We start from the raw sequence: 12,981 nt of genomic DNA, 5'->3' as shown, positions 1-12,981 counted from the left end.
CGAAACACCAGAGGTAGCCTGGACATGCCTCTGTCCACCCACAGCTCAGCCTGGGCTGTGAATCCCTCCAGAGAGGTATCAGAAAGAGGTGCACTCCCAACCCCATGCCATACCCACTGGCTCCAATGTTTCCAAGCTCAAAGCTGCCTTCCTCCCATCCTCACATGGCTGCAGCCAGGGCTTGGTGGTTTTAAGCCTGTGCCAGGGGGGTGTACGTGGCCACCCCATCCCTGCAGGCACCGGGCCCCTTCCACACCTGCAGTTTTGCAACTCTCCACGGCCGTTTTTAAACAAACAGCTCAAATGGCCCATTGAGCAATGCACGGTTGCAACAACAACAACAAAAAAAAGAACGCACAAAGGTTGCAAAGGTTTCCAACGAGCGATTATAAATTACACTGGTGTTTCTGCCTTTCTGTTTAGACTAGTTCATAGCGGTTTAAGAGAATCATCTACCCAGCAATTTTTAGGGACTTCCAAAACATGTAGTTCAGCCAAGAGCAAAACAGAAGAAAAAAACACCACCAGTAAGGAATTCCCCAGTTACTGAATTATAACAAATAAATACAAATACCTGTTAGAGCAGAAAATGGAGGCAGATGCAAACACAAGAAAGCAAACGTGAAAATGTTGTCCTGATTTTTTTCTCATTGAGGTAAATACCCGTGTGAATACCTCCCTCAAACACATGTATCTGAAAGCAGAGCTGACTGAAACAGACGCAGCCAGGGAGACACAGCATTTGATGGCTTCTGTGGCAACTGAAATGAAAATTTGGAGCCAAAGTGAAGTTATTACTAGCTGACAGATACAATCTATGCAAATGACTGTGCTCCCAAATAAGACTGTGGGTTATATGCTCGCTGCCAGCTGCGATACAGATAAATAGTCAAAAAAATCATTCAGAAAGTACAGCAGACTGAAGCACTACTTCAATATTTTGAAAACGCTTGCACAGGAATGATCTAGATGTCCATGCATTGGTGGCTCAGCCTTCCTGCAAGGAAATACAACGGGAAGAGCTGGAGGCAGGCAGGGGCAGGCAAGACCCAGGGCACTGTCCTCACTTGCTCTCATTCTGGTTTCAGTTTTTCAGCTTTGGGGACATTTTAACTCTCACACTCACGTATGGAGGATATGGGTATGTTTCGCTTCAGAGGATGTTCTGAAGATCACCATGCTTGGAAAAAGGTGTTGTAAATACCCAATCTGCAGCAGATTTTTTTCCTGCCAACTGGTCTTTGATGATGTTCTGCTCCAGCTGAATTGCCCCAGCCAGGAGCCCGCTGCTGTGACCCTGCTAACTACATCCCCGCACTTGGAGAATTTCCACTCTGGCCACAGGCTTCAGGATCATTACAAAAAAGGTATTTCTCAGTGGTTTCTCCACTGCTCCATGTACAGCAAAATCCTACACAATCAGGGCAATCAAGAGGCATTTGCATACTCTGGCCTTTGTTCCAGTATCTGTAAACACTGTCTCCAAAATCTTCCCTACCAGACAGGCACGCTGTAGCTTCGTTACTGGTAAGGCACAGATTGTGAATTTTCCTGCCTTGGAAGTTGGAAGATGTTGCTCTGGTATTAGCAACATCTTTTAAGGGAGCTGCTGGTGTCATTAGTGAAAAAAAATATATATATAAAAATCATTAAAGGGAAATCAATTTTCTGCCTCCCTGTCATCCTGTGTCAGATCGGGCTACAGGTGAAAGTCGGTTTAGTGGTTACTATTTATTCCCAGCTGACTACTAATCCCATTTCCCACTGCTGAAATAAGGCGTTAAAATCAGCGTACTCTTTCGTTGAAAGGAAGACATTCCAAACAGCTGTATCCTTCAAAAACTTCGGCCTTTTCTTTCCCCTTACCGTCTCCCTAGGTAGCCCTCCGAGACACACTGTTATGTGGGATGCCAACTGCTCACTATTCATCACGGCCCTATTCTCCAAGGACCCATTGATTCTGAATAATTTATCACCCGATGTTTCGTGCGCTGCTGCAGAAATAAATCAGAACTGGGACCGCCAGATGCTCCTGGGTCCCATCGTACCGCGTTAATTTATTAAAGAGGGGTTTTCTCGGCACAGCGGTGGGGTGCAGGAATCTCCTCCGCAAGGAGCACCGAGGATCGGGGTTTTGCCCTGAGCCAAGTGTGAAGAGTACTGAGAGAGAGAGAAAGACTTCAGTGTGGAAGCACACGAGCCTGGAAACCCTCGCAGGGTGAGCAGGCGGTCGGCTTTCCAAGTAGAGCTAGTGGTGACAGCGCTCCAAGAAAAATACATTTAGTCCTTAAGCGTGTAGCTTTTGTTCTGGGCTCACAGTCTCTTTTTTGTTTCTTGGACTAGGTCTCGCACCCGGATATGGCAAGTAAATATCAAGCCATAAATCACAGATGTGATGCTTGCTTTTCTTTCTTCAAGGTTGTATAATATAATGAAAAAGATCAAGCAAATGCAAAGCTGTTTTACACTGCACATGCACAGAGTGCAAAAGGCCTTGGGCTTCTTCCAATGACCACGCAAGAATGATAGGCCTCCTGCTAACACGAAGATCTATTTTTCTGAGGCATGGTACAAATCCTCCCATGGATTTAAGTCTTTCTCCAGTTCTTGTTTTCTTTAATGGTCCTGCAATACAGTTAATTGAACATATAATGACTCTTCATTCAAACCTTCTGCACATGTATATTGTGGTAGTTTCATCAAATGTGCCTCTGGCAGAACAGGAAACTCAAATTTCCTATGTTCCTTCCCAGAGTCCTGAATGCATGTCAACAGCTTTTTGGTACTTACCACTCTTTGTCGTTTCTCATCCCCGTGTCAGAGCCTCTGAACCATTGGGCTCAGACACAATTTTACCTCTGATGTTACTGCTGGAGCACCAGGCTGACCCCACCTGGAGGACAGGAAGATTCTGGAACATCTCCTTGAACTTCTGGGGCCTTGTCCTTGAAGTCCAGCCATGCCACGGTTGTGCCCTCAGTTCCAACACTTCCTAATTCATCCGTGCCTGAAGTCGCACTACTGGTGCTCTTCTAAAATCAGTTTCTCATCACCTGCAAGGGGAAGAAAACACCTGGATTGCATCTTTCTTCCCACTGCCCCAAACACTCTTCAGGGCAGTTCCTTCTCTACATCTGTGCCCCCCGTGCAGGAAATATATCACAAGACAGCAGGATTTCCAGCACTGCTGACACATTAGCAGCCTCTCTGCTAATCTCCGAGCATGTAAAAACGGGACTTCAGAGCATCATATATCTTAGCTAACTGACAGCCCGCGGTGACAGCAATAAAATGCACTTCCCTGACACCCGTTCCTCTGCCAGGCTCCAGAGCTTTGCCACACCTCCAAGGGGATTTAGCAACCTTCAACAGAGCGAGTTGGCAGGTGGGTTCAAGTCCCCATTTCTGTCTCCACTCTCTTCTCCTGTTCATAAGTTTCCATTTGTTTTGACATTTTCCCAAATTTGTAAGCTAGGGAAAGATATCCTATGTGCATAATTCTAGCCCAAATAGCTAATGTTTGCCAATGTTATGAGAAAGCATAAGCAACAGCTTATAATGGGAAGTGTTGGGCAATCCCATCTTCGCTGAAGGCAAAATTCCCCACTGTGCTGCCACCAAGATTAGTTCCAGATTTCCCTGGGTCCTGTGACGTGCAGAGAGCCCATGTGAGGGGCTGCTAAGTGCGGTCAGGTCAAATGCCCTCTTGCAAATCTCTCAAGAGTGCTATTCTGAGGAGATTTTATCCTAAAATCTTCAGGAGACCACTATGGGAAACCCTGATTAGTCAGTAAGACCGTTGTTTATCCTTCTGGTGGAACACAGCTTCCACTAAACCAGAGCCATTCTCTCCTTAAAGATAAGCAAATGCTAGCAAAATTACCGTAAATCATGGGATTACTGGGTAAGGTTGCAGCAAAACATAATTTGCATCTTAACCCTGTTTTCTCTCATTTACAGCCATCTTCAAATGTCTTCTTTGGCACTGATAACATTTGTCTCAACCTAAAAGTGAACTTTGGAGGAGTGGGAGTCTGAATAAAACCTCTACAGCTGTTTTTGAATTAGCCAGGAGGAAAAAAATGCACGTTTCCCAGCATAAACATTATTTTGGTTTTATTTTTGTTTCTTTTCTGTTGTTTTCTTTTTTTTTTTTTTTTTCTTTATTTCAAGGAGAACATTTGGTTTATTTAGAGTTAGATTATTTTATGTTATTTAGATGTCAGCACGACACATCTGTAGCTCTCACTGAGAAAGAAGAACATCAGAGCAGCTCTACCAGGTCAGACCAAAGGTTCATCCAACCCCGTATCCTGCCTCCAGCAGCGGCCAGTAGCAGATGCTCAGAGCAAGGAGCAGAGGGAACAGGACCAGTGCCAGGAGGCCTCCCTGGTGTGCCTCCTGTGCTCCCCAAGATCCGTGGTTCGAGGACTTCCCGAGCTGGGAGTTGCAGCTGGAACAAGGCGTTTGACGGTCAGCAATGGCCCTATCCTCTCTGAATTCATCTAATCCCCTTTTCAGCCTCTCTGTCCCTTTGGCCTTCACAGCTCCCTGTGGTAAAGACCTCCACGAGGCAGCTATGCTGTGCATGAAATCAATACTTCCTTGCCCTCATTTTAAACCTGGTAACGTCCTTGGAAGGCTCATAGTTCTTGTGTTATGAGAAATACTGAATAGACTTGTCCCAGATCACTGTTGGTGTTCCTGCCTTTTCACATAGGCTATTTATTTCATCACTCCTTTTGTACAAGCTTGCCCATAGCCCTCGTCATTCTTATTTTTCTTGTCTGTACCTCTGCCTCTCCTGGATTCATTTTAGGAGGGTTAGAGCATGGCATATCTTGGTCTTCGGATTTATGATGACTTCCTTTCCAGGTAGGATCTAGTACTTGATCTACCTTTTTTATTTCTTTTTTCCTCCATTGCTGAGTACCAGGACAATGTTTTAAGAGATTTTTCCATCATTATTCCAAACCTCTTTCTAAAAGGCAATAGCTTACCAAAAGCCAACTGTTGGGTAAACACTGGTAGCTTTGTTACTTTGTCTTTGATTACCTTGCTTCATTACCAGAGCTGAATTTCTCCTGATTTTTTTTAGTCCCAGTCACTCAGTTGTGTGAGATGTTCCTGTGAATGTTTCATATTGGCTCTTCCGAATAATTCTGTATCACCTGCAAACTCGATTAACCCACTGTTTATCCCCCCTTGCCAGATTTTTGATGAATGCATTGGATTATACCAATCATATCTACACTGTTTTCTAAACTAGAGGAGCTCTGAGAAAGGTCTTGGGCCTTTTTTCTCTCTGCAGCTTAGCTTTCCAATGAGCTGGGTGTGAAAACCACTTGTGTGAATCTGGATCCACTTTATTGGTGACGCCTTGGTTAGTCACATACCTAATGACTTCTGCAAAGGCTGCCAACAAATTTGCAAAGCATGGCTTTCCCTTACAGAAGCAACATTTCTCCTCTTCTACTACCCCATGCTTATGGGATCCATCCATATCTATCAGTTCTACCTTGTGTGACAATTTTCAATACTTTGCCTTGTATGGAAGGCCAGAATATTAGTTCATAGTTCTAGGGTTCATTCTTGAACTATATCTAGCTACAGTTAATATATCTGGAATAAAAGGTTCAAACATGAGGTTTAATTAATAAGTAAAAGGACAACAAATATCCCCTATAGGTACTTTCAACTATTTCTATTGTTTTTCCTGTTAAAAACATTGTCTTCTCCCACAGACTGGTCCAAAGTATGTCCACAACTAAAATATTTTGCAGGGGATTTTCCAAGTTACTCTTTTCCTTGAATAAAATGTTGATAGAGTTTTTGCACTACAAAATGCAAAGGCAGGTTCTTCCCTCAGAAACTCCACTTTTTTGCATCCACAATTTTGCTCCTATAGTCTGAGTCAGACATAGTACAATAGCGAGGGTAAATGCATCAACAAAGGCACGTGTATGGGAATTGTGCCTTATTTCAAAAACAAACAAAATAAACAAGAACCAAAGGGGTAGAAGTTACCTATAGCAGTGAAAGCAACCCATCAAGTATTTAATCATGGACGTAATTACAAGCATGAAAGCACCATCTGTGAAATCAATGCAACCTGTCAGGTGTTTTAGAGATAGGCTCACCTAAATCCTTTGCCCGCCTAGGGTTTCAATGGGTATCATCGTGGTTCCACCTAGGCACATACAAGTGCAGATTTGTGGAGGGAGTAGGGGTGCTCTCACCTCTCTCCCTCAAAATTAGCAGCACTGCTGCCCGTGCATACCCATGTGGTAATACACCAGGGCTGTGCACCCCTGCCTCCACCCCCGAGTCAGATCAAGGCTGTGTTTGCCTCTGGGTAATGTTAATTTTGGGCCTGCATTTCAGGACTACTCTTCTTCACTTCGCAGCCCTCTCAGCTGCAGTATATCACTCGCAGGCCAATATCCTTAACACACAGGGGGGTATCCTTCATGGCACACACTAATTTATAAATGAGAATGATATCTGAGTGCGTCACATTTCAGTGAAGAAAAACAAACCTTATGGACTCTTTTAAGGCTGTGATAAATTAGAATGTGCACGGTACAAATATTTATCTTGCACCCTTATTACAAGTATTTCCTTTCCACTGGTTAATTTAATTAAGAGGTGTCCCTTTGGACCTAAAACTTTGTAAGATGGATATATTTCTCTCCAAAACATAATTCATTTTGAATGAAGAGGGGAAAACTCATAGCTCCTGAACTTATTAATAATGATCTGAATTAAAATACATTCCTGGCTTCCTTGAACACTTACGTATGTTAAGGGATAGCTGGGAGGGGAGGCAACAGGGATTATTTTTGTTTTCATGAGAAGGCCCTGATCCCAGAAACACTGTCAAACACATATGATGAGGAGTTAGTCACAGTGATTTCTTTGGCAAGGGGGGAAAGAAGCAGAAACAAAAACAACACTAACCCAGCTTTCTGTCAGGGGTGGGGGGGCTATCAAGGGAGCCAGTGAGGGACCATTCTTCTCTCCCAACACCAGCAACCCACCTCATTCAAAAAAAAAAAATTAAAAAAAAGAAAAAAGAAAAAAAAGAAAAAAGAAAAAAAAAGGCCTCCCTATGCTTGGCAAGCTCTGCTTTTGAAGGAGACCAAAGACAAGCAGGAGAAGTGGTGAAGCATGGCTGGGGCATCCGACAGCCCAGAGCTGGTCACCTTCCTGGGCAGCCCTGGGGTTCACAGGGGCCTCCCTCGCATGACCCGAACCATCACCCAGCGCAACACCCAGCGCAACACGTTGGGCCCCCAGCAAAGGCAAAGCCCACAGAAGACACCACCCCTGATTGAGCTCACAAGTTCTGGGCAAGAGCAGCCATTCTGAAGAAGTTACATGGGCTGTAGACTTAAAAATTAAAAGGAAAAGAGAAAAAGATTGAGCCTGACAGAGAGAAGAACCCCAACCTACTTGGGGATTGGGAGGGCAGGATTTTGACTCGAGTCTGCTGTGCTAATTTTGGACGTGTCACTTCGCTTCACTTCTTGGGACCCCTTCCCAGTTTTTGTCTTATCCACATCAAGGGAGGTATCTCTGGGTCACGACCTGACTCCTGCTGTGTTTCTGCAATGAGACAATGGGGCTTCAACCTTGCTGAAGTGCAGGCATTACAGAGAGAGAACGACAGAACTGCAACTGTTTTTTCCAGAATATCTGTTTTGCCTCTGCTCACAGAGTAATTCTTGGAATTGTCCATTAGAAAATCAGTCCTCAGCTCAGTCCCCAGATAGGGTGAGTGATTTTGTGCCCAATTGTTTCTTCAGGGGAGCATTTGGGCATACAAATGCCTGGGAGATGCACCTATTCTGAGATGCCTCTTCTTCCGAAAAGGTTGGAGTTTACCATTCCCATCCTTGCCTCTGTAGCACACTGATAAGAGATGTATTTAAAGATGTTCAAGGTTGAAGGATACTGAAATACTTGTAATTTCCTTTCCTTTTTAGAGGAGATTTTTTTTGGTCAGTTTTTGAGTATTGTGTCAATACTCTTATTTTCTTTCATTACAGAGCCTACCAATACACTGCTAGCAGACTCACTGACAAAACAAGGGACACCACTGCCAGCAGAAAAGGATATTGAATCATTGCTGGAGGCATAACCAAATAAGTTTCTTGGAACATTATTCAAATTCGTATCGATGCTGTTTTGATTTTGCAGCACCAGCACCTGCAGAAACCTCTCTGCTGGACTTAAAAGCCTCGTAAGATTCAAGCCAAAGCACTTGGTCAATGCCAGCTCTTACATCAGTGATTGGCACCCCTTCATGGCTCACACGTCCCCCTTTTAAAAGAACAATTGCAGCCATGCTGCGAGTTGGATGACAAAACTCAAAGGAAAATGAACCTGAAGATGTTTCCCTAGCAACTACATGCAACAGAACAGGGCTCCCATCAGCCCAACATTACAGCATCATGCCTTGAATCAAAAAAATATGCAATGAAATCCTTACCACCTGAATGGGGAGCACTGCCTGGCAGAGACACAGCAACCTGTGCCTAGCTAATAATGAGAGCACTCACCTTGAGGGGAAAACTACCACGGCCACTCACTCGAGGTGAGGAACAGCAATGGCCAGGAGCAGAGGCTAGGTGAGAATATCAGCCTCAAGAGATGGTCCTGAAATATAAAGAAGCTTAATTGCACTATTGTAAAAAGAAAATGGGTGTTGACCGCCTTTTTGTCCCCACCTTCCTGACCCTTGTCACTACATCACTAGTACAATTTTAGCCTATGCTGTTTAATGTGTCGCCTTCAGCCATCTGACACGTTGGCTGTCTTGAAGCAAAAGCCATGAGTTCCCAGTGGGCAAAGGGAGGTTTCTGCACCTACCTGCAATGATCTTTGTCTGGCAAGTATTTACCAGTCCTTCTTGCTCATCCTTCCTAAAGTGGCTGGACTCTCAGAAATGACGTGCCCTGGTGCAACCTGCCCTTTTTCTCCCCACAGGACTTCAAGGCACCTTTCCTCTCCGTCATATTCCACAGGAATAAATACACAAGTAAATAAACTATTGTGCCCTGGATATTTAGGCACACAGACAAAAGGTTGCTACAGCATCACAGTGTAAAATCTGTTTGCAATGGTATATTATCTATGCGTTGCACCACTAAATGCAGCACTATACCACATTGCTCCAAGAATGATTTCCACTCACCTGTGCTGGAGACTTCTTGCTCTATAAAAGCAGGTTCCACATTTTGAGCCTGAAAATACTCTGAAGCTGACCCCCAGAGATGGCCAACCAACTGATGGCCTGTGAAGCTGTTCCCCACTGGTGGCCAGCCAACTTTCCTTAGCTGATGCATACTCAGTGTCACTAACATTGATTAAATTAGCTGTATTAAATCCCAATAATTTTATCTCACACTGTGATTTACAGTTTATCTCCTGCAATATGAGAGGCCTTTGGCACACCAAGGCAGAGATACCTCAAATGCCACCAACAGGACATTTTTATACAAAGAACGTGAGAGGAGGGAAGTGTTCAGCAGCAGCCACGTGTTGGTGGTGCAGCTCTTCCTCCTGCTGGTTGGGTGCTAATACTCGTGCCATTAATTCTTTCGATAACCCTGCACGTGCCACTGGTAAGGAAAGCTTGGACAGGGGCTTTGCAGAGCAGGGCTGAGCAGCCTTGGGATACCTGAGAGCCTCTGCTGGCCAAGCAGGAGGAAGGCTGTAGTTGCCCTGCACCAGGAGAAAAGGGAACACTGCTTCTTACCAAGGGAAAGCTGAAGGTTTGTGCGACTGAGCTGAGAAATCCAGCAAGGAAACATCTCTTCAAAAGCTGAAACCTCTTCTCCTCAGTAAGGAGGCAATCCTGCAGTCGCTGGGCCTGCTTAGAGAAACCGGCCTTCCCATTGCCTCCCTAGCTACACCTGGGGAGTTGGGCAGCCTACAAGGCTCACAGTCACAAGCAGACTTCAAATAACATCTCTAACCTGAGAGAAGGACCTGAAACTACTCCCTCTAAATCCCCAGGGATCTCTCAGGAGGCTTTGGAGCATTTTCTTACTGTATACAATGGGGGTCAAAGCCTGGGAAGTCCAGCTGGCTCCTCTATAATTCAAGTAACAGCCCACCAGCATACCTGGATTAAGGTGTACTTTAGGATCATGAGCAGTCAGATTCTCTTCTTCGGAGTATCTCATACGAAGGTTTCTCTGCTACTCCATCAGTCCCTTCACACATCCAGGGTGATCTAGATATAATAGATCAGGCAGGCAATATACTTTTCCTTGATGCAGGATCTCAGCCCCTGTCCTGCTCATCACCGTACCTACAAGCCATCGGGAATGTTATCTCACACCTAGGAATTGTTCAGCTCCCTCAGCTGTCTTGCTAGCAGTATTTGCAAAACCTCCCTGGAGCCAGCACTAGAATTGGGATCCGTCCTTCCTGCCTGTGCGTGGCCTTGATCCAGCCTCTTTCCTTGCTGGAAGCCAGGGCATGGCTGCTCCTGGCGCGCTGTCCCAGCAGGGGCTGGGGGCCAGAGCCACTAATGCTGCGGCCCCAGAGGCGGTGCGAGGCCCCTACACACGTACCCGCAGGGCTGCGTTGTGAGGAGCTGGTCCAGCCTCAGGGCCTGGCTGCTGAAACACACGGACTTACCCTGAGGAGAGCTGAGGATTTGTGTGCAGGGCTAGGAAAGCAGTAGAGCCATTTCTCTTTCCCCTAAAGTAAAACCAAACCCTGCTCCCACAGAAATCAGTGGTGAAACTGCCATGACTGCAGCAGTGCTGGTTCAGGCACTTCGTGATTTTTACCTACTAAAAATTTTGCTTCATCCAAGTGCCGAGTCTTTCTAATTGGAATATTTCATTTGCTCCACGTGTCGGGTTGTCTTCACAATGTAGTTGTCAACAACCCTTGTGGGCGCAAAGGTCGCAGATCCGACAGCAGAGAGGTGGAAGACTTGGATCTCAACAGATGCTTGAGGTGCTTCCTCTGGAAACAAGCTCTCACACAGAAGTGGCAGAACAGAAGGACGAGATGCAATGGTGAAACAAACGCACACAATGTGCTTCGTCCTCAGGATGCGTTACCGAATGCGAGAGGGAGGGTGAGAGCAGCTGCCCTGCTGGACACCTCTGGCTCTTCATGTCCGCGGGAACACAGCTGGCCAGCGAGGACAAAAGCTTCGAGCATTGTGGTGCACTCAAAAAATACGATTTTAGCAGCACAGGAAGAAACGTCCTCCAGCAGAAAAAACAGTGAGCAGACAGAGGTGGTTTATTGTGCAACTATCTGCTGAACACAACGGCGCCCTACCACGCTGCAAAACAAAGCTTTTAGACAAAGGAGAGGGTCGATTTTTGTTGCAAACGGTTTAATTAATCATTTTCCCCAGCTCCAGAAGGAAAGAGACTTGAGCTACAAAAGCTCTGCTTGCATTAACCTCCAGGCACACAGGCGTCCCTTCCCAGAATTCATTTAGCTGTCAAGATGGGGAAAAATAATGCCAGCAGCAGAGAGGTTCAAAAACTGTGAAGTCCGGGCACTTTGATGGTGTTTTTATTTATTTATTTATTTTTCCTTAAAATAAAAATAAAATAATAACACTAATAGAAAACTACACTGAAACCTAACTCTAGAGAAGATTGCTCCAGAAGGGAGAGGCGGGGTGAGGATCCCACCAGCACTTTTATATGCAATCCTTTCATGTAAATTATTTCAAATGGGAGCTCTTTCTCTTGCCTGCAGACAAAAGCAGAATGCATCACTGTTGCCAGACCACCTGGGACATGGGGAGGATAGGAAATTTCCAGATGGGTTTTAAGACAATTCAGTTATATTTATACAGCCAGAATAAATGTTTTTTTTGTTTTTTTTTTTTTTTTTTTTTTCTGAGATAGCTTTTCCTTTGCTCTATCTAGACCACCAAGAAATGAGGGAGGCACAGAAATCCCATTGCATTAATAGTCTCGGTGTTTACGGTTTTGGCTTTTATTAACTTGTGGGAGCTGTTTATTGAGTCATAAACTCTACTAATGGGGATATTATCTCTAAATTATATAAGTGCTACAGTATTTTGGTTAGTTAAAAGAAAGGTTTAAAACAGTTACATACTTACAGTTTATCTCAATTACCAACATGATCCCATAATGGGAATTTAATTGCTAATTGCTAGCTTATATTGCAAAAGAACTACAGTAACAACATACAATATATAGCCTGCGTAAACATGTCCAGACAATTCCATATTACCTCCTTTCCCTGCTACCTTCTCATGTGGTGGGGGGGTTTATTACTGTGATTTAATTCCTAACTGCCTCAAATCGGGAATCCCTCTTTGTCAGGAAGCATTCCCACCCCTGCTTCGTTTGACTGATTTTAGCAAGCCTCCTGCACGCACTTGACTGGCTTTACACAAAAGGGGCAGATCTATGCATACACTTAAATATCTCACTAAATTAGATTCTCAGAGAGCTCTAACAAGAGAAATCCCAGTTCCATTGAAATCAACCCAAGTTTTCCTGTTTACCTAACTGGAGCAAAATCTGACCGAGGCCCACTGGCCCAAGCCAAGCTCACTGAGGACAGTGGGGTCAGCCTGCGAAGCACGGCCACGAGTCTCTGCTCATCCAGAACACCCCGAGAAGGGGATCACATGCATTTTCAGCACATGGTGTTGGAAACATCTCCTCTGCATGGTCTGCCAGCTCCACCCGGACCATCCTCAGCTGCCTGAGCTCAGCCCTCCCTACATGTACCACTCTCGTTGCAGCATCGCCACAGCCCGAAGCGAGGGCAGGGAGCAGCCAAGCAGTCCCCACGCCTGATGGCAGCTCGAGCAATGCTGGTGTACCCCAAGGACGGGGATCACCTCACCCAGCAGCAGCAGCACAGACAGCTGCACTTAGCACAGTCGGCTCAGAGGGAGGAGGACTGTATGGGGAAAAGGCTTCCTGTAGACATTCATGTAGGTTAATCACTCCC

Source organism: Oxyura jamaicensis, chromosome 1, assembly GCF_011077185.1.
Source record: "Oxyura jamaicensis isolate SHBP4307 breed ruddy duck chromosome 1, BPBGC_Ojam_1.0, whole genome shotgun sequence".
Lineage (NCBI taxonomy): Eukaryota > Metazoa > Chordata > Aves > Anseriformes > Anatidae > Oxyura > Oxyura jamaicensis.
The sequence above is the reverse complement of the archived record's forward strand: the minus strand, read 5'-3'. Positions refer to the sequence as shown.